The following is a 22,724-nucleotide window of genomic DNA, read 5'->3' as shown; positions in this document are numbered from 1 at the left end:
CTGAAAGAATGGAATTTGAAAGATTGACTATGGGAGTATCATCATTTTCCTCTCTCATATTCAATATTGTTGGTTGTATCGGTTGTGATAAGGATGGCTGCTGCCTCTGGGTCTTCCTCTTGCCCTTCCTCGATTGTAGCCCCGGCCTCTTAGTGGTGGCCCTCTGTATTGTCGTGATTGTTCTAGAAACGGGGTCCTCGTGGGCCAAATTTGATCTAAAAAAGTAGTAGAGGGACCAGCTGTTGGAACATTGGTGGGGCTGGATAAAGGGGAAGTAAAACATTCATCAGAGTCACTCCTAATGCGTTTATTATTTCTCCTACTGGGTGACTCTATATTTTCTGCTGGTCTCCTAGGTCTTTGATGAATGTCACTAATCATTTGTTTAGAATCATATTCACTTTGAAAACGTGGCCTAGATTTATATTGAATATTTCTAGTATTCCTTTTAGGTTTAGACCAGGGATAAATAGGACCCCTCCTATAGTCTTCAGAATCTCTATGTAGTTTATTGATTTTACTCTTTTTTATTTCATTTCTAAAACTATCCATCCATGTGCTATATCTCCTTAGTAATGGTTCGTTCCAATCACAGGGGAAGTGATGTCATCTTTACTTCCGGTACAAATCCTTCCCTTGAAGGTGGTTTCATGTTTTGCCATACATTTCGTTTCACAAAGCAGCACAGCGTTTTCTTGTGTACGGTAAGCATTTTCATTGGTTTTTCCTTAGTCCTGTTAGCTTTTATTTAACCAGTGCTAATTCAATGCAGTTATAGCGGTTTGCATTGTGCCTCACACAAACGAATTTGCTTCCCAGTACTCAGCAGTCATTTAGGCGCTTTTATGGCCTGATCTTGTGCAATGCCGATAGCTATGTAGTCTGTTTTAGTAGTTTATAGCATGCCCCACACCGACTATTCCATTCATTTTCATTGTTATATATTTTATCTGCAATAATCCCCCCCTTTTTTGATTTATACCTAGGGGAGCTACGTCAATATTCCCTTGGGCACAGTTTTAGATATTTTTAGATGTTAATATACATTTTTAGACTCATTTTTTTAATATTCCGTGTTGATAGTATTGTTTCATATTGTCTTCATATGCTCTCATATGTATTAACGGGTTCTTGTGTATGATAAGCATTTTTATCGATTTCTCCTCTGCCTTTCCAACTTTCATTAAGTCTTCACTTAAATTAGTGCTGATTTAGTGCAGTTATTGAGTTTAGCATGGTGCCTTACATAAACTAGCGTACTTTTCAGTACTCAGTATTAACTTTGGCGTTTTCATGGCTCGATCGCGTTGTATCGCTGATAGCTATGCTGGCTGCTGTAATAGCTTATAGCATGCCCCACACCCATTATTTTTTCTTATTTATTTTTTCTCATTTCGATTGGCATTTACCTTTTATTTGTAATTTTGCCCCTTTTTGATTTACACTGAGGATATTTATGTCATCATTCCTGTGGGCACAGCTTTATTTATCTTTACATGCCAATATACTTTTGCTGACTCTTATTTTATATTTTTTATGGTGACAGTATCGTCTAAACATGGCCTTCAGGTGTACTCTGCCAGCATGTTATGTGGTTCCTTATGCACTTTTGCAAAGGTAATATTATTTTTCAGTTAGGTGGTTCCCCTATGTTATGGTCCATTTTTCTTAGTAGTTTATGGTCTTCTTTTTTAATATATGCTATTTTTCACAGTAATATCAGGCAATTCTTTTTTCTGTTTCTCTCATCCTTATCATTTTATGGTTCATCACCTTTGACATTTGCTGATTCATTTGGCATCCGTGCCTTGTTTTCATTTTCATTTTTTTATTTTTATTTTCATACCCGTGTGGTCTTCTTCATTTTTCTCCATCATCAAAACAATTTTTTGGGATCCCTGTCCATATATTCTATGTTTCACTTTTTTCAGTATCATTTCATTTTGTTGTATATGTATGTATGGAGAGTATGTAGTGATTTATGCCTTCGCTTACATATTTATTATAGATATCGTTGTTAGCAGCTTTAGTGCTTTTTTTCATCTGATCTACAAGGTACTTTTTTCTACAGATAATACTAGGTATGTCCTCTATATTTATACTTTATTATGTTGTGTATTTTATTCCATGCCTTGTCCTCATTATCTCTATGTGGTATAATTTCATATCTTTACATAATTCAATATTCTTTATTCTTTTAAAGTCATATACTCTTATATTTTTATCATATATTTTTTATTATATATACTTTGCATCTTTCATTCTGATGTTTTATTTGTCTAAATTTGTACAAGAAATTGTATATGGATGTTCAAGTTTTTATTCATGTTTTTAATTATAATTGTATTTTTATGCATGTCTTTGTATATTATATTATTTTATAGACCCCTGACGCAGGCCTCACGGCCGAAACACGTCACGTGTCGGGTCATTTCTGCTACTGTCAATAAAGACCTTGTTCAGGAAGACACTCATTGTGAGAGGACTTTTTTGGATCCATATTCTATAATTACACATGAAAGTTTTGGCTTGCCCATGAAATGCCCATAAACATGCCCATTTTAAATTACACGCATGTATTTTGAAATGTGTGCTGTTTAATTTAGGCACAGTTCTTTATAGCATGTGCTTAACGATTTCCGCACATACATTCTGAAAATTGTCAATTAGTGCTTGTTATTGCTTGTTAAGTGTTTTTATCAGCACTCATTAGCTTGTTAAGCCAATTAAGTTACAAGCAGTGTTATAGAATATGCACCTATTTGGGGGGTAATTTTGTGCCCAACTTTTGGCGCTGAAATGGGACTGAAATGGCAGATCAGTGCAGAAATACAGTTACATGACCAGTTATAAGATAGTTCCTAAATGTATCCATATGCATCTGCACAGGGGACATTCCAATGGGAGGGGCATGGGTGGATCAGGGTCATTTTGGAAACTTGTATGCAGTATTATAGAATACCATGGATGCACATCGAACATGCATGCCAGGATTTATATCTGGTTTCAGTTGGTGTAAATCCTCACACCCAAAGTTGGGCAGGGAATTCAGCTCCCAGTACTGTTGTTTAAAAAATGCTCATCCTGGACAGCCCTTTATAGAGTACCTCTGTATTTGGGCACTATTTACTGAATCCAGCCCTTACTGTGTATTGATGCAAAATCTACCATTCCTACAACACTAGGAGCAGAGTGATATGGAATCAAGAATGTATAAAATCTGACTGGATCAGGTGAGTACTCTTGCAACACTCCATTCAATGTCCTGACCACACTTTATTTAGCACAAGGAAAACTCCATTGATTGTATCAGTGTACTCAATAAATACCCTTGGAACAATAAAAATGCTTGCATGTGTGTTTTTCTTTATATATGTAAAAAGGTAAGGGTAGTTCCTTGTATGCAAGTACTAAGTCATAAACAACTTATGAGGGCCTTCACTTATTTGGCAATTTCTTGTCACACTATTAGTAGAGTGGTTTTCCATTTCTTAGAGAGGGAACTCTTGACTCAGGAGGATCAGATTAGGAATTGAATTGGGGGCGCTTATGATCCTGGAGGTAATGATCTTGAGGGGAGTCAAACTAAAGTTATAAAGATCTTGAGGGGGGCATTGAATTGGGGTTAATGATCTTAAGGGGATTGGATCAAGGGGACCTTGAATTGGGTTCTGTACTTCTTACGGTTAGCATTTGGCTAGTGACAAGTGCTTTGAGGGACAGAGTAGTTGCTCTTACACTGTGTCTGCCCTGCACGGTAAACGGAGGGCAGATATTAGGCATTCCCCATACACTTACCACATAGGCTTTACAGTTCAGGTACAGTAAGTGCAAAATCATGCCTCTTTAGTAAAAGGGTTTGTGCAGTTTTATTTCACAATTACCAAAAGGAGGGCCTCTTGTATCAAACCATGCTAATGATTCCCAGCGCAACAATGCCGGAAAAGCCCATTCACTTGTGAGAATTGCTAGCATGGCTTGGTAAAAGAAGCCCTGAATGTGCAATGACTGCAAAACCTTTCATTCAGTTAACACAGAGAAAATGCCTGCCCCGATCCACATTAGCTGTTAATGTGAGAGTTACTGTGCATTAACCGTTCTGGTATTGACTGTTAATGTGCATTAATTGCTGTGTTCACAGTTAATGCAGCTTAGTAGAATAAAATAAAGTTTTAATAGCTTGTTATAATTATAAGGTAGTTTCTAGAAACATTTATTTCGTTGAAAACAAGTACTTTTTCAATGTCTCATTATACTTTATTTTAGATTTCATTTATCACACTGATAAAGTATCATTTTTTTCCCATATGGACATATTTAATCAACATAAATAGTACCATTAAAAAATTATGCTCCTTGCTAGCTCTTTCTGTAAAGTAAAAAAACAAACAAACAAAAAACGGTGATTGCCTTTGATGTTGCTTCCTTTATTAATTACTATCATGCTGTATACAGGAGTGATATTGGCTGGAATTGACTGGGCTAGGTTGCCACTTTATATAATTAATAGAAAAAAAACTTAATTAAGATAATACTACTGCTGCTAAAACAAAAAAAAGCACACCATGAAACTTGCTAGCTTTGATTTAAAAGTGCAGCTTTAATCATACATTTAGGAAATGACAAGATGAGAAAAAACTAACAGTTGCGAAAAAAAGGTATACGATCCAAACATCAAATATATCACAGGTTGAATTACATCTAACACATTCTTTTTGCAGTCCCACAGTGTAACAGATGGCCCACACAATATCATCTTTAAAATTATGTGTGTCTTCTGGCACCAATATTTACACTGTTTCCTTGATATTGCATTCTTAAAAGAAAAAGGAAAAAAGCAGATAGAAGTGTCTTAAAATGGTCATACAATATATAGTACTGATATGGTATACTGTGAAAGTATTATTACATTTAGATAATACCTTCTAGTTTTCCATCTCTGTATTGCACACACATTTAGAGGCTCATTTTCAAAACAGAAAAACGTCAAAAAAAAAAGTCACAAAGCGGCAGATGGACTTTTTAAATAAAATGTACATATTGCTATTTTCAAAACTAATTTTAAGAGGTTTTTCCATGCAGGTTATCTTAGGGCCCTGTTTACTAAGCCCTATAGGCATGCTAGCATTTTTAGAGCGTGCTAAAAATGAACAGACGCTATCGCTAAAGACACCCATAGGAATATATAGATGTCTTTAGTGTTAGTGCACACTAATATTTAGCGTGCACTAAAAAGGCTACCACACCTTAGTAAACAGGGCCCAAAATCTCAATGGGGGGGGGGGGGTTGGAGGCATTTTTTGGTGGGACTAGGGCAGGCTTACGATTTGGACATTTTTCTGCAATAATGGAATACTGTAAAAACTTCCAGGACAAAAAATAGGACATTTTTGGCTAGACCTATTTCAATAACAACTAAGTGTCAAATAGGTTCCCAAGCTGACCAGATGACCACTAGAGAGATAAAGGCATGACCACCCCCTTAATCTCCCAGTGGTCACTGACCATCTCCTATCACCATAAGAGTTGAAAGAAACAGTACTTACCAGGCTCTATGATTGCTGCAGATATGATGGTCATTCCTCTTAGAGCAACAGAAGTTCCATGTAGTAGCCTAGTGGCCAGTGCAGTGGACTGCAGAGCAGGGGACCCAGGCCAGTATCCCACTTTAACTAGTACACTTGTGGTGGAAAGTGTGAGTGCCGCCAAACCACAAAATGCCTACTGAATCCACATAAACACCTGCAGGCATAAGGCCTATTATAGTGGTGTACGTTGGGTATAGTACATTTCTTTGCTATTCCTGGAGTGCACACCATTCGATATATGGGAGTTATGATGTGATGTATACCTGGGACCTTTTAAGTAAAGTTCACTGCAGTGCCCCCCTCCTCCCCTGGCTAGTGCTTTGCTGGGATGTCTGTGTGGCCAATCTAGTGGGACTGCTGGCTCGTTTTCATTTTTACCCTTGAATGTTTTTTTTTTAATGGTCCTAAAAGAAACATGCACTAAGCACAAAAACATTAAAAGTAAGGCAATATTCAAACCTAAAAGATAAACATTTTTCTGGTCACAAAATGACCATGTTTAGCACTGGATGTTTGGATATGTTTTGCAAAACATCCAAAATCGGATTTGGATGCCATATTGAAAATTCCTCTACACATGATTTTTATTGAATCTTATGATATTCATATTCATGTTTCATCCTCTTTGAATGATTTTACTTTCTCACTCCACCCCAAGGATTTTTATGTGCATGTGATTATCCCCTTTCATTATATCGTCCTAGGATGACAACAATATGCATACTTTTCTCCATGCAATAAAGAAGTAAAGTGGGAGACAGACTAGGGTTAGAAATGGAAATGCAAACATTTTAGTTTCAAATCCCAGTGCCTTCTTTCTACTTATTTAACTCAAATTAATTTGCACCTACAAATATTTGTTTTAAATATGTTCTATAGTATCAGATTATAGGTGATTATTCAAAGGGAAACTCCTTGGGGAGCTTCCCTTTGAATATCAATTTGCAGGGGATGGGACGGCTTCCCAATCAGGATAGGCTGAAGAGGCTGGGGCTCTTCAGCTTGGAGAAAAGGCAGCTGAGGGGAGATATGGTAGAGGTCTATAAAATGGACCCTTGGTCTATCCCAGCATGGCGATGCTTATGTACTTATGTAGCCATGATCACAGAATACCCTTAGCTTGCAAACTGTAGTAGTCCTTTCTACAGTTTAAGGTTCTTATTTTTTCAAAATCCATCATAACTTATTAAAAGGGGGTATATATATAGATGCACAAATTATGTCTTTGCATAGTCTTTTATTCAAATAAATTCTTGAATTGTCTTTTCAACATAAGAACATCTGTTCTGTATTTCTCTCACCCTAACCTGATAAAGTCAAAACTTCCCTCCGCAGCAGCAGCAGCCTAAAAAGCAAACACAAGTTAGGAATTGTTAGGAAAGGAATAAAGAATAAAATACAAATTATCATAATGTTTCTGTCTCGCTTCATGGTGTGACTGCACCTTCAGTACTGGGTGCAGTTCTGGTTGCCATATCTCAAAAAATATATAGCAGAATTAGAAAAGATACAATCAAAATATTTAATGGAATGGAATAACAATCAAATCAGGAAATGCTAAGGAGATTGGGGCTCTCAGTTTGGAGAATAGATGGCTAATGTGCATTATGACAATGGTCTAATAAGTTCCGAGTGTCATAGAGTGGATAAACACAAGTCAGTTGTTTACCTTTCAAAAAAAAAAAAAAAACTAGTGAAACACACCATGACGTTTCTAAGTTTATATTTTAAAACAAATTGGAATATACTGTATACTTGATTGACTGTGTTCACCAGTCTTCACACCTATACCCGGTTATGGTTTATATCAATACTGTATGAATGTTTTATGGCTATTTGGATTTTTTAAGCATGATCATATCTATTTCATGGATTTGTTAGACTGTCAGGCTTATTTTCGAAAGAGAAGGGCGCCCATCTTCTGACACAAATCGGGAGATGGGCGTCCTTCTCTCAGGGTCCCCCAAATCGGCATAATTGAAAGCCAATTTTGGGCGTCCTCAACTGCTTCCCATCATGGAGATGACCAAAGTTCAGGGGGCATGTCACCACCGTAGCAAAGGCGGGACTGGGGCGTGATTAAGAGATTGGCGTCCTCGGCCAATAATGGAAAAAAGAAGGGCGTCCCTGACGAGCACTTGTCCAACTTTACTTGGTCAATTTTTTCTTGCGACCAAGCCATGAAAAGGTGCCTGAACTGACCAGATACCACTGGAAGGTATCGGGGATGACCTCCCTTTACTTCCCCAGTGGTCACCAACCCCCTCCCACCCTAAAAAAAACTTTAAAAATATTTTTGTCAGCCTCTTTGCCAGCCTCAAATGTCATAACCAGCTCCATGACAGCAGTATGCAGGTCCCTGAAGCAGTTTTAGTGGGTGCAGTGGACTCCAGGCAGGAGAACCCAGGCCCATCCCCCCTACCTGTTTACACTTGTGGTGGTAAATGTGAGCCCTCCAAAACCCATCCAAAACCCACTGTACCCACATGTAGGTGCTCCCCCTTCACCCCTTAGGGCTATGGTAGTGGTGTACAGTTGTGCGGAGTGGGGTTGGGGGGGTTGGGGGCTCAACACCCAAGGTAAGGGAGCTAGGCACCTGGGAGCAATTTTTGAAGTCCACTGCAGTGCCCCATAGGTGCCTGGTTGGTGTCCTGGCATGTCAGGGGGACCAGTGCACTACGAATTCTGGCTCATCCCATGACCAAAGGGCTTGGATTCGGTCGTTTTTGAGATGCACGTCCTCGGTTTCCATTATGGCCGAAAAACGGGGACGACCATATCTACGGTCGACCATCTCAACATTTAGGTCAACCATCTCTAAGGTCAACCTAAATGTTGATATTTGGGTGTCCCTGACCGTATTATCGAAACGAAAGAAGGACACCCATCTTGTTTTGATAATACGGGTTTCCCCGCCCCTTCGCTGGGCCATCCTGCAAGGACGCCCTCATGAAAACTTGGGTGCCCCATTCAATTATGCCCCTCCACATGACTCCATGTCCATTAATTTGCTCTTTTGTCTTTATATGTTCTGATCATATGTCTGAAGTTATTATTTGAATTTATGTTTTTTTATGAATTTAATTTATTTACATACATTTGTATTCTAGTTGTACCTCTGACACAATCTTTGGGCAAAATATGGCCACATTGGGTTCTTGTTTTAATAAACAGCCTTGTTCTTCAGAGTGCTGGTCTGCTCTGTGTTTTGCACCATTGCTGGGTTGCAGATCACTGCCTCTTTTTGGTTTGCTTTGGAACAGCAGTTTTGGGCTTTTCTGCACTAAAGTGCAACCCTAAAGGAAGAGGGAGGAATACAAAGTGCCGGACCCATGGGGGGGGGGGGGGATGCTGGAGGAACAGGAGGGGGCAACTGGATCTGTGGTGGGAGTTGGTTCTGGAAATGCAGAATGGGGCTGCTAGATCCATGGAGGAGGGGCTGGAGGGAAGGGAGGAAAGTGGAGGGAGAGAAGGGAATGGAAGGGGGGAAATGCTGAGCCAAGGGAAGAGACCTTGACAAGTTAAGATAAGACAGAAGGAAATAGAAACCAGAGCCTGGGACCAATATGATTTGAAAAATAAAATGACCAGACAACAAGAGGTAGAAAAAAATAATTTTATTTTCTGTTTTGTCATTAGAATATGTCAGATTTGAAATGTGTATTCTGCTGGTGTTAGACATGGCAGGTGACCCTACCAGGCTATTCAGCCTTTAGCTTCTAGCAGGCTTAGGGCTCTTTTTATCCAGGGGACAGTTGCCCCAGTTGCACTCTCTTAACACCATCCCTGGCATGTGCCATCTTTATATTTTGAACAGTATAGGAGGAAATGCATTTCTTTCTATTTCATTGGTTTTGTACTACATGCAACGTGTGGCTTCCTAAGATTTTGGTTTAATTTATGTTTATCATTTTTGGTCAGCTATTATGTATTTGGCATTTGTGTGTTGTATATGTGACTGAGGTGTTCTGTTAGCATGAATTTTCTATGTACCATTCTGTAGTAATTTGGCTTATTCTGTTTTCCCGATAGTGGAGAGGATATTTGTGAGGGTGGGGGGGTGGGGGGGTGGAGACAGGGGTTTTGATGATCCTTGTACTGTATTGTTTTTGATTTATAAAACAACAGTTGTAAAGAGCATTGTTTATTTTTATGCTTTAATAAAAAGATTTAAATATCAAATCATAACAGTTTGAGGTTTGTGTGAATGGGGTCAGACAGAGCTCATGAGGATGGGGCAGGGATGAGGATAGCACTCAAGGAGATGGCATGGAGATGAGGACAGCACTCACAGAGATGGGGCAGGGATAGGGACAGAGCTTGCGGGGATGGGCGGGGACAGAGACAGACCTTATAGGGACGGGGGACAAACTTTGTCCCTATGCCATTCTCTACATAATACCAAAGCCCATACTTAATCCCTCTTTACCTGCCATTTGGACTACTACAGTCTACTCCTCATCTGACTTTGATTAATCAATATCCAGTACAGTCTACTCAAATTCACCTGCATGACTTGTGTTCCTCCAATGCTGTTACAACCGTGTAACCTCTTTTTTAGGTCACTACACTGACTTTTCATTCATGTTTGCATATAATTCATTAGTTTCCTAGTCACCTACAATTTAATTTGCTCTGCAGCTTCTCATTACGTCTGCTTTCTTACCTTATTTCTCTGGACATCCTTCATCAGGCATGCCACTGTTTATCTGTGCTTCTTTGATTCTTGTCTCAGTGTTTTTCACCTTTCTGTGTGCAATGCTTAGAATAGCTGATATTTTATGCTTCATCTCTGGCCATTTTCACATTCTACTTAAAGCATACTATTTTATTAAGGAACCAATTAAACGCAGAGTTAAACAATAATGTGCCCCAAAGGAACCCAGCCCCAAGTTGATGGTGAGTCCAGAGTGATAAGACAATATTGCTGTTAATGAGGGTAAGACCTAGTTCTAGGCCAGCCAGATCCATCCCGTGAGTTGAAAGTTGAAACCCTGTTGGCAATGCGGTTATTAAGAAGCCAACTCTGTTTCACAGGTTGTGCTATTAATCAAATTGATCAGACATGTTTGGCAGGTTGATCATAAACTTTGTAGGTGCAATGGATTTGCAAGTGATGAATTAGGCTTTGGATTATACAATACAGACATGACATATGGAGGCCGCTTTTAGAAAGGATGTACAAATTGGAATTGATTCATCCAGGTCAAGACATGTCAAGTTGCACTAGTATTTTAGAACAGGATCTGCCAAAGTAGAGCCCATTCTAAAATATATTAAGGAATAGATGTTTATGTTCCAATTACATGCAGCAGTAGCATTCATTACACTATTTCTGTGGATAATACTCTCATCGTTCCTTGCTCATCAGCTCGTAACCTTGGGGTCATCTTCAACTCCTCCCTCTCCTTCTCTGCACATATTCAGCAGACTGCTAAAACCTGTTGTTTCTTTCTCTATAATATCAGCAAAATTCACCCTTTCCTTTCTGAGCACACTACCAGAACCCTCATCCACACTCTTATAACCTCTCGCTTAGACCACTGCAACTTGCTTCTCACAGGTCTTCCACTTAGCTATCTCTCTCTTCTTCAATCTGTTCAAAATTCTGCTGCACGACTAGTATTCCGCCAGTGTCGTTATGCTCATATTAGCCCTCTCCTCAAGTCACTTCACTGGCTTCCTATCCGTTTCTGCATACAGTTCAAACTCCTCTTATTGACCTATAAGTGCATTCACTCTGCAGCTCCTCAGTACCTCTCCACTCTCATCTCTCCCTACATTCCTCCCCGGGAACTCCGGTCACTGGGTAAATCTCTCTTATCTGCACCCTTCTCCTCCACTGCTAACTCCAGACTCCGTTCCTTTTATATTGCTGCACCATATACCTGGAATGGACTTTCTGAACCGGTACGTCAAGCTCCATCTCTGGCCGTCTTCAAATCTAAGCTAAAAGCCCACCTTTTTGATGCTGCTTTTAACTCCTAACCCTTATTCACTTGCTCAGAACCCTTATTTTATCATCCTCACTTTAATATTCCCTTATCTCTTGTTTGTCCTGTTTGTCTGTCGAGCAGGGACTGTCTCTTCATATTCAAGTGTACAGCGCTGCGTACGTCTAGTAGCACTATAGAAATGATAAGTAGTAGTAGTATTTTAGAACCAATGTCAATAAGGTCAAATCTGGTTACATAAACATAAATGTGCTAGCACATACATGTGCATGTTGTGAAACTGGAATATACATTTGTATGTGCCGACACACCCATGTTTATGTCAGCCATTTTAGAAACATACATGTGCATTTTCCCTGTGTTGTCACACACCCTAGTATACATTTGCCAGGTTTTTTTTTTTTTTTGGGGGGGGAGGGGACATAAACCACTCAGGGATTATTGCGTAATGTCTCCAATAGAGCTCTTCTCAATATGAGCACTTTTCTGAAACCTAGATATCCTGGGTAGCAGGTATGAATCTTGATGTTGATCTTGTGAAATGAGGAACATGTATTTATTTCCCACTCAAAACATGTCCAGACTACACCCTCTTTCCAGATGCATATTTTTGCATTTTAGTATGTCCTGGTTTGTGAATCACAATTTAGATGTGCATGCAATATAAATGAAATGGAGGGGCATTTTTGAAAGGATGTCCAAGTCAGAATAGAAATATCAAAAATAATAAAGGCCAAATTCATAAAAAAACAATAATACAAGCTTTATTCAATTATACAGAAATCTATAACTACAACTAAAGAATCCTTTAAACATAGCATAATCCTGAAAACTAAATAGACAGATCAAATACCTAACTGTTCTAAACTCCAATAAATCAATATTGCAAGGTTACATAAATTTATTAGAACTGAATACACTCAGCAACTCTAGTGAAATATTGTCTTTTACAGAGGGTTCCATGAGGCTTGCGCTTTTTTAAAGAACCAAGGTTACATAAGTATTGCCATACTGGGAAAGACCAAAGGTCCATCAAGCTCAGCATCCTGTTTCCAACAGTGGCCAATCCAGGTCACAAATACCTGGCAAGATCCCAAAAAAGTAGAAAACATTTTATACTGCTTATCCCAGGAATAGTGGATTTTCCTCAGGTCCATTTAATAATGGTCTATGGACTTTTCCTTTAGTAAGCCATCCAAACCTTTTTTAAACTCCGCTAATCTAACCGCCTTTACCACATTCTCTGGCAACGTATTCCAGAGTTTAATTACAAGTTGAGTGAAGAAACATTTTCTCCGATTCGTTTTAAATTGACTACATTGTAGCTTTATCGCATGCCTCCTAGTCCTAGTATTTTTGGAAAGCGTGAACAGACGCTTCACATCTACCCATTCAACTCCACTCATTATTTTATAGACCTCTATCATACCTCCCCTCAGCCGCCCTTTCTCCAAGCTGAAGAGCCCTAGCCGCTTTAGCCTTTCCTCATAGGGAAGTTGTCCTATCCCCTTTATCATTTTCGTCGCCCTTCTCTGAACCTTTTTTAATTCCACTACATCTTTTTTGAAATACGGTGACCAGAATTGAACACAATTTTCAAGGTGCGGTCGCATCATGGAGCGATACAAAGCCATTATAACATCCTCATTTCTGTTTTCCATTCCTTTCCTAATAATACCTAACATTCTATTTGCTTTCTTAGCCACAGCAGCACACTGAGCAGAAGGTTTCAACGTATCATCAACAACGACACCTAGATCCCTTTCTTGGTACGTGACTCCCAACGTGAACCTTGCACAACGTAGCTATAATTTGGGTTCCTCTTTCCCACATGCATCATAATGAGTGGGAAAAATGGCCCCATTGCTACCGCAGGACCTTTTTTCCACAGCTTACTACTACTACTACTACAAATAATTTCTATAGTGCTACCAGTCGTACGCAGTGCTTCACAATTTAACATGAAGAAAAGACAGTCCCTGCTCAAAAGAGCTTACAATCTAAATCAGGACAGACAGATAGACAGGACAAATATAGGATAAGGGTAGGACAGACAGATAGGACACATAGGGAAAGGGACTATTGAAGAGAGGAAGACAAGATAAAGGTTATGAGCAGGTGACAAGTTAGGAGTTAAAAGCAGCATCAAACAGGTAGGCCTTTAGCCCGGATTTGAAAGCGGCCAGGGATGGAGTTGACGTAATGGCTCAGGAAGTCTATTCCAGGCATAAGGTGCAGCAAGATAAAAGGGACGGAGTCTGGAGTTAGCGATGGAGGAGAAGGGTACAGTTAGGAGAGATTTGCCTACTGAATGGAGTTCCTGGGAAGGAGTGTAGGGAGAGATGAGGGTGGAGAGGTAGTGAGGGGCAGCCGAGTGAATGCACTTATAGGTTAATAAGAGGAGCTCGAAATGTATACGTAAATGGATAGGGAGCCGGTGAAGTGACTTCAGAAGAGGGCTGATATGGGCATAGCGACTTTGGCGAAATATTAATCTTAAAGCAGAATTTTGAACAGATTGAAGAGGAGAGAGATGGCTGAGTGGAAGACCGCTGAGAAGCAAGTAGTAGTAGTCCAAGCGAGAGGTGATGAGAGTGTGGATGAGGGTTCTGGTAGCGTGCTCAGAAAGGAGAGGGCGAATTTTTGCGATATTATAGAGGAAGAAACGACAGGTTTTAGCAGTCTGCTGAATATGTGCAGAGAAGGAGAGGGAGGAGTCGAAGATAGTCATAGTTGATCAATTGGAAAATAGCAAAACTAAAGATTTGTTGGCCTTTAGGAAATGCAACAGGATGAACACAAGAGAAAATTAATTATTGCTGGACAATGTGACGCATAAATGTAGTTCTCTGCCAATTTATAATATAATGCTTTGAAGCTGATATAGCTTGAGGAATAAAGGAATTTGTGTAACAGTTTTACATGTAATGAATGTGTAAGCTCTATAGCTGAAGCCTGATACAAGCCAAAACGCCATAAATCTACTTTTTTCTGATTTCAGAAAATCATAAATCATTATAATACACTGTTCTGTCATCACAACTATGATTTATAACTTTTTGTTGGCAGTCATGATTATCTCAACCTTTCTTCAAGCTCTTTCTGTTTCTCAGTTCTTCATATTCAGGATGAAAGGATAATAAGTAAAAATACCCCATAGATCTTATTGGTTTAAAATATAACTGTATCATTGTGCTCAGTTTTAAATTATGTGCAGCACACAGATATGGAGCTACTGAAAATGCTAAGAAGAAAGAGCCTACTTTCTCACTACGACAAGAAGGCATGATGCTCCAGATAGTATGAGAAGTTTCAAATTAATTTGATAACAGGATTCTGTCTTATGGGAAATGTACTATGTAAGCAATATGAAAAAAAGGAAATTAGTATCTAGTTAGCTTAATAGATACATCCTTATGCCCCATCTAATTTAAGAAGGATAGCTGATTAACCTTGCAATTTCCTCAATTATTTTCTTTTGATTTGTGGATTGGATTTTCTCATATATTGTGTAATAGTAAGCGATACTTACATACTTATACTTTTTTTCTTATATTTCCTTATTATTATTTCAATAATTCTTATATTTCCTTATTATTATTTCAATAAGTATAATTTATTTTAAGCAAGTCTGTTAACTGTGATGGTAATTCTAAAATTGAGAAATATAAGTATTATATAGATAGATATCAGTCACTATTCAGCCAGAAGCAGTCAGCATTTTTAAAATATTTGGGCATTGACATTGAATATCATTGCCAGACCACAGTGTGTCAGTCTGCATGCCCTTCACCAGGCTGACAGACCTTATGCAGGTTTATGTCCTGAGCCTCACATACAAGTTCCCCTCTCACCTACAAGACCCCCTCTCACAACCAGCAAAGTTCAGACCCCCTGTTACCCACTCCCACCAAGACAAGACCCCTCCCAGCCCCTCCCACTTTTCCAGACCCCCTTCCCATCCCGTCATATTAGGCCCCCTGAACCTACCTGAATTCCCTGGTGGTCCAGTGGGCTGATGGGAGCAGGAGTGAATCCCACTTGCTTCTGCCTCTAGCAGCTCCAGGGTCAAAATGGCCTTCATGACCTCTAGCCATAGTCTCATGGTACTTGATGGCATTTCTGCCATTGGGTTTAGCCTTCAGGATTTTTCTAACCCTTCTGATATATTATTTGGTAATTGTTTTCTTTACCATAGTTTGTGTGATGCTATCTGCCTATAGAATGCTCAGCTATTTGATGAGTCCCTTGATATTATTATTATTTTACAGACTATATCACATGGATTCATAGCCCTGATCTTTCAATGTTTTTTCTAAATGACTGTTTTTTTCTCAATACTTCCTGCAAGTCAGGATTTGTGTGTGTTTTGTGTGTGTGCATGTTCACAATATAGCCTAAAAGGAATGTTTTCATGTCAAAATAAGTTACATGAAAAAGATTCCATAATGTAATAGACCAAAATGTACTAACCTACGGTTTTATTTTAGAAACATTCTATCAGAAGATACTATATTTTAGCTATTTGTTCTGTATATTTAGCATTGGGGTCATTGTCTAAAACTGTTGCAAAAGGGGGCCTGCACTGGCTGCAGGTAAAAGGAAGGTCTTCTTTTTTAAAGAAATGGCCATGCGGCAAGTAGCGTACTTGCCACGCGGCCATTTCAGTGGAAACGTATAGCGCCAGCCACTGAGGTGGTGGTAAGGGCGCCTGCGCTAACCCAGCAGTATCCAGGCAGCATGCAGCACTGCCTCATTACCACCAGGTACACACCAGCACTACAAAAATAAAAGTATTTTTTGTAGCACCGGAAATGGTGCACGCTGGGGGTGGGAACTACTGCCAGGCTGCTGCGGTAGCCCCGCGCTCCTTCCGTTTTAGCGAGTGGTAAGCCCACGTTGGGCTTACTACCGCTTTGTAAAAGGACCCTGTTGTTTTTATGTTAAATGTAACTTAGAAATAATGGACAAATTTGTTATTCTGGTTGTCATGGTCACTAGGGAGAAGACGTTTAGTAGGGACAGTAGTCTGAGTTTCACAATGGTACACTTTTAGCTCTTCTGTAATGTTTATTTACAATACTTAGGAAAATTATGTATTAACACAAAAGCAAATTTTGCATTCATGTCATTCATGCCTAGACAATGCACACACATTTAATGAAGTATCTGGTTTGAGTGTACAGGTCATCAGGTGTTAACAATGTTGGTTAACCGGCTGTGCATCATACTCTCTGGTAATCAGGTTCACTGTTCTGATACCTTAGGGTGCAATTTCAAAGTGAGTTTCATAGCTTATGATCATTTCATTCTCTGGAGAATTGATCTTCTTTGAAGGAGATAAAGTATAAATGAAATTGCTGCTGGCTCTTTGACTCAAATTGATACTAAAGTAATAGCTTTCTATGACTTTTTTTAAAATCAAATGTGATATAGCACCTGATTAAAGTAGAGCAAAAGAACACAATCATAGGTAATAATAGAAACACAAACATATATTCATTAAATAGAAACAACATCTCATAGCAGTTCAAATAACTTTGTGTATATCTTTTGTAATTCATAAATATGTTCTTTCTCAGAAACCCACACTTATTAAATCCCACTACTATTAAACATTGGCAATGGCAGGATCATATGAAACTGTATATTTTGATTAGAATTGATGTTTAAACAAATGTTTCAGAATGCTTTTACTTGAATTCTATGCACTTTTGAAGCATGTTGCACAGCTATTTATATTGTTGCATGTAAAATAAATTCCACATATGCATTTCAGTTCCATAGCATGCACAAAATCTGGTCACAGTTATAAAGTGTAGGGGATGATAAGAACATAAGAGTAGCCATGCTGGGTCAGAGCAATGGTCCATATAGCCCATATAAGTGCATAAGTACATAAGTAATGCCATACTGGGAAAAGACCAAGGGCCCATCAAGCCCAGCATCCTGTCCCCGACAGCGGCCAATCCAGGTCAAGGGCACCTGGCAAGCTTCCCAAATGTACAAACATTCTATATATGTTATTCCCGAAATTGTGGATTTTTCCCAAGTCCATTTAGTAGCGGTCTATGGACTTGTCCTTTAGGAAACCACCCAAACCCTTTTTTAACTCTGCCAAGCTAACCACCTTCATCACGTTCTCCGGCAACGAATTCCAGATTTTAATTATGCGTTGGGTGAAGAAACATTTCTCCTATTTGTTTTAAATTTACTACACTGTAGTTTCATCGCATGCCCCCTAGTCCTAGTATTTTTGGAAAGCATGAACAGACGCTTCACATCCACCTGTTCCACTCCACTCATTATTTTATATACCTCTATCATGTCTCCCCTCTGCCGCCTCTTCTCCAAGCTGAAAAGCCCTAGCCTCCTTAGTCTTTCTTCATAGGGAAGTCGTCCCATCCCTGCTATCATTTTCGTCGCCCTTTGCTGCACCTTTTCCAATTCCACTATATCTTTCTTGAGATGCGGCGACCAGAATTGGACACAATACTCAAGGTGCGGTCGCACCATGGAACGATACAATGGCATTATAACATCCTCACACCTGCGACGTCAGACTCTGAACTGGATTCAACAGCTTTCAACAGCAGCAAGGCAACGGAGGACTAAGAAGAACTTTAAAGACCTTGGGTCGGCTGGTGGGTGTTGGGGTCCCCCGCCAGCTGAAGAAATATTTTTAAAGGCAGCGGCAGGTGGAAGCGGACCTTGGCTGGTGGGGGTTGGGGTCCCCCACCAGCAGAGGTAAGCAACGGCAGCGGGGGAGGGTTGACGGTGGTAGGGGGGTCCAGGGCGAAATCAGTGGGGGCCAGGCCCCTGTGGCCCCACGCAGATACGCCCCTGATGTAAATTTATCTCATGCATATTCATTGTGGATATCATGAAAAACAGACTGACCTGGTGTGTCCTGAAGTTTGGGTTCAGACCAATATTTTAAACCAAATTTGATATTTTATGGGTAACCAATGAAGTTGAATCAATAAAAGAGAAGCATGACCATACTTCTTTGCTCTGAGTTCTGGAGGGCTTGTAATCGGCAAAGTTCATATTGCAAGATACCAGCAAGAACAACATCACAACAGCCTAATCTTGAGATAATAAATGCATGAATCAAAGTGTGCAAAGATGCAAAGTCCAGAAACCTACGAATAGAGCAAAGGCGATGGAGCCAGAAAAAAAATCCTTCTTAACAACCTGCGCAACTTGACCATCACAGAAGAATAGTGGTCTATTATTATACCTAAGTAGCAAAATGACTGCACAGCAGACATCATAAGATTAAAAAGGATTGGTGTTAATGCTGGCTTCTGATGGAATCCTGTAATCCAGCAAGCTGCCATTTTTTATGCATTTAAAACTCATTTGTGAGAAGACAGCCAGCTGGATAGAGCCTGAAGGGCAGCTTGTAAAGTACCTAATTATGGTGAGTAGGGAGAAGCTGGAAAAATTATAAAAATATCATCTGCATAGAAAAAAAAGTGAGTATTATAGTCTTGTTAGATTGTTGATAGAGGACTCAGACATAGGAGAAAAGTCAGTCGAAGAAGATCTAGGGGAAGCTACACAGAAAGAGTAAACAGTCAGGAAAGAAGTGAACTAGGCCATATTAGTGTCAACCAGATCAATGACAAGGAGAGCAACATTTCCGTTGTCTAAGATAGAGTGTAATTCACTTGTGAGTGCTGAAAACTGTGGGCTCAGTACTATGGTTGGATCTAAATCTTACCTGTCATGGATGCAAAATAGAAAGATTTTCAACATGCACTAAGATTTACTGGAATACTATCTTTTGTTTATTTTTGAAAGGATGAAAAGGTTAGAGTTAGGTTGGCAATGAGCAGGAACCGTAGGGTTAAGTGAAGAATTTTTTAGATTTGGCTTTAACAACTGCTTTTTTTTTTTTTTCGAGCAGAAAGGTACTGTGCCTGTTGAGAGACTAGGGAACTCACTTTTGAAACAGAAAATGTCCAAAAAGTTACACAAAGAGGGGCATAATCGAAAGGGACGTCCAAGTTTTGATGAGGGCACCCTCGCAAAACATCCCGATGCAGGGGTGGGGAAACCCAAATTATCAAAACAAGATGGACATCCATTTTTCGTTTCGATAATATGGTCAGGGACGTCCAAATCTTGAAATTTTGGTCGTCCTTAGAGATGGTTGTCCCTAGACTTGGACGTTTCTGATTTTCAGCGATAATGGAAACCAAGGACACCCATCTCAGAAACGACCAAATGCAAGCCCTTTGGTCATAGGAGGAGCCAGCTTTTCTAATGCACTGGTCCCCCTGACATGCCAAGACACCAACCGGGCACCCTAGGGGGCACTGCAGTGGACTTCAGAAATTGCTCCCAGGTACATAGCTCCCTTACCTCGTGTGCTGAGCCCCCCCCCCCAAACCCCTCCAAAACCCACTACCCATAACTGTACACCACTACCATAGCCCTTATGGGTGAAGGGGGGCACCTAGATGTGGGTACAGTGGGTTTGTGGTGGGTTTTGGAGGGCTTGCTGTTTCCTCCACAAATGTAATAGGTAGGGGGTATAGGCCTGGGTCCGCCTGCCTGAAGTACACTGCACCCAATAAAACTGCTCCAGGGACCTGCATACTGCTGTCATGGACCTGCGTATTTCAAAATTAGATCAGATTCACACCCCTTAGTTCTAAAACTATAAACTCAGTGAATCTCATATGCACACTCGCAACCACTGCGTGTCTGCCGACGGACCCATTTCGCTGCCGCTTTATCAAGCGTCTTCACCTTCTGACCTTTGGAGCTGGAAAACAAAAAACACAATCAGCATTCTGAAAAGTAGAACACATTAGTGCGGTGCAAAAAGCCTTCCTATACCCTAGGAGCTGCGAATACAGTTAAACATGAAGCCGATGGGCAAAATGGTGCCTCCACTATTTAACGCTCTAACAATCCCGAAGGAGCGAAACGTAGCGTCATGATGTCATGAGACGCCGACGCCCGCACTTTCAATGTGAAAAACAAATTCAAAATCAAAATCAGACTAAAAAGTTCAGAAGCAGAATCAACCCAAAAAAGGAATTAATCAATTATCCACCCTTTTTTTGGGATTGATTCCCTTTTTTTGGATTGATCCATTTTGCCCATCGGCTTCGTGTTTAACTGTATTTGCAGCTCCTAGGGTACAGGAAGGTTTTTTGCACTGCACTACTATGTTCTACTTTTCAGAATGCTGATCGTGTTTTTTGTTTTCCAGCTCCAAAGGTCAGAAGGTGAGGACCCTTGATAAAGCGGCAGCAAAATGGGTCCGTCGGCAGACACACAGTGGTTGCAAGTGTGCATATGAGATTCACTGAGTTTATAGTTTATGGACCTGAGTATGACATCTGAGGCTGGCATAGAAGGTGGCACAAAATATTTTAAAGATGTTTTTTGAGGGTGGGAGGGGGTTAGTGACCACTGGGGGAGTAATAGGAGGTCATCCCTGATTCTCTCCGGTGGTCATCTGGTCATTTCAGGCACCTTTTTGTGACTTGTGCGAAAAACATGACCAGGTAAAGTCATCCAAGTGCTCATCAGGGACGTCTTTTTTTTCCATTATGGGTTGAGGACATCCTAGTGCTAAGCACGCCCAAGTCCCACCTTCGCTATGCCTCCAATATGCCCCCTTGAATTTTGACCATCCCTGCGACGGAAAGCAGTTTGGGACATCCAAAATCAGCTTTTGATTATACTGATTTGGACGACCCTATGAGATGGACGTCCATCTTCCGATTTGTGTTGAAAGATGGGCATCCTTCTCTTTCGAAAATGAGCCCGCTAGATATTTTGGTCTAGACCTGTTTCAATCATGACTAACAGGCTTATTTTCAAAAGTGATTGCCTGCGATTTTCCGACATCAATTGGGAGATGGCCGGCGATCTCTCAAAAGCGGCGAAATCGGTATAATCGAAAGCTGCTTTTTTGACACCATCGCCGCTTTCATGTCGCCAAGCCGGCAAAAGTTCAAGGGAGCGTGTCGGTGACGTAGCAAAGGCAGGACATGGGCGGGCATGGCTACCAGATGGACGGCTTTCGCGGATAATGGAAAAAAAAGCAGCGTTAATCAGTATTTCGCCGGGTTTACTTGGTCCTTTTATTTTCACGACCAAGCCTCAAAAAGGTGCCCCAACTCACCATATGACCACTGGAGGGAATGGGGAATGACCTCCCCATACTCCCCCAGTGGTCACCAACCCCTTCCCACACTAAAAAAATAAAAATAAAAACCTTTTTGCCAGCCTGTATGCCAGCCTCAAATGTTATACCCAGGTCCCTGACAGCAGTATGCCAGTCCATGGAGCAGTTTTTAATGGGTGCAGTGCACTTCAGGCAGGCAGACCCAGGTCCACCCCCCCCCCCCAAAACCCACTGTACCCACATGTAGGTGCCCCTCTTCACCCATAAGGGCTATGGTAATGGTGTAGAGTTGTGGGGAGTGGATTTGGGGGGCTCAGCACCCAAGGTAAGGGAGCTATGCACCTGGGAGCTATTTGTGTATTTTTTAAAGTTTTAGAAGTGCCCCCTAGGTTGCCCGGTTGGTGTCCTGGCATGTCAGTGGGACTAGTGCACTACAAATGCTGGCTCCTCCCATGACCAAATGCCTTGGATTTCGCCGGGTTTGAGATGGTCGGCATTTTTTCCATTATCGCTGAAAAACAAAACCGGCAATCTCAAACCCGGCGAACTCTGGCATTTGGCCGGGCCAAACCGTATTATCGAAAGAAAAGATGGCCGGCCATCTTTTTCGATAATACGGTTCCAGCCAGCTGTTGCACCGCCGCCAAAATAGATCACTGGCGTCGTTCGATTATGCCCCTCCACGTCACACAAAGGTGACCAAATGACCACTAGAGGGATTAAGACATGACCCCCCTTACTCCCCCCAGAGGTCACTGACCTCCTCCCATTCCCTAAAGATGTGAAAGAAGCAGGACATAGCAGCCTCTATAACAGCTTTATATGTTATGGCCAGTCCTATTAGAGCTGCAAGCTGTCAAAGGCCATTATTATTATTATTTATTGCATTTGTGCCCCACATTATCCCACCTTTTTGCAGGCTCAATGTGGCTTACAGAGTGTTGTTATGATGCAGTCATTACATGCAGTGGTGTAGAAAGGGGGGGCGGTGGGGCGGTCCGCCCCAGGTGCACGCCGCTGGGGGGT

The sequence above is a fragment of the Microcaecilia unicolor genome, chromosome 3 (genome assembly GCF_901765095.1).
Source record: "Microcaecilia unicolor chromosome 3, aMicUni1.1, whole genome shotgun sequence".
Classification (NCBI taxonomy): Eukaryota; Metazoa; Chordata; class Amphibia; order Gymnophiona; family Siphonopidae; genus Microcaecilia; species Microcaecilia unicolor.
The sequence above is the reverse complement of the archived record's forward strand: the minus strand, read 5'-3'. Positions refer to the sequence as shown.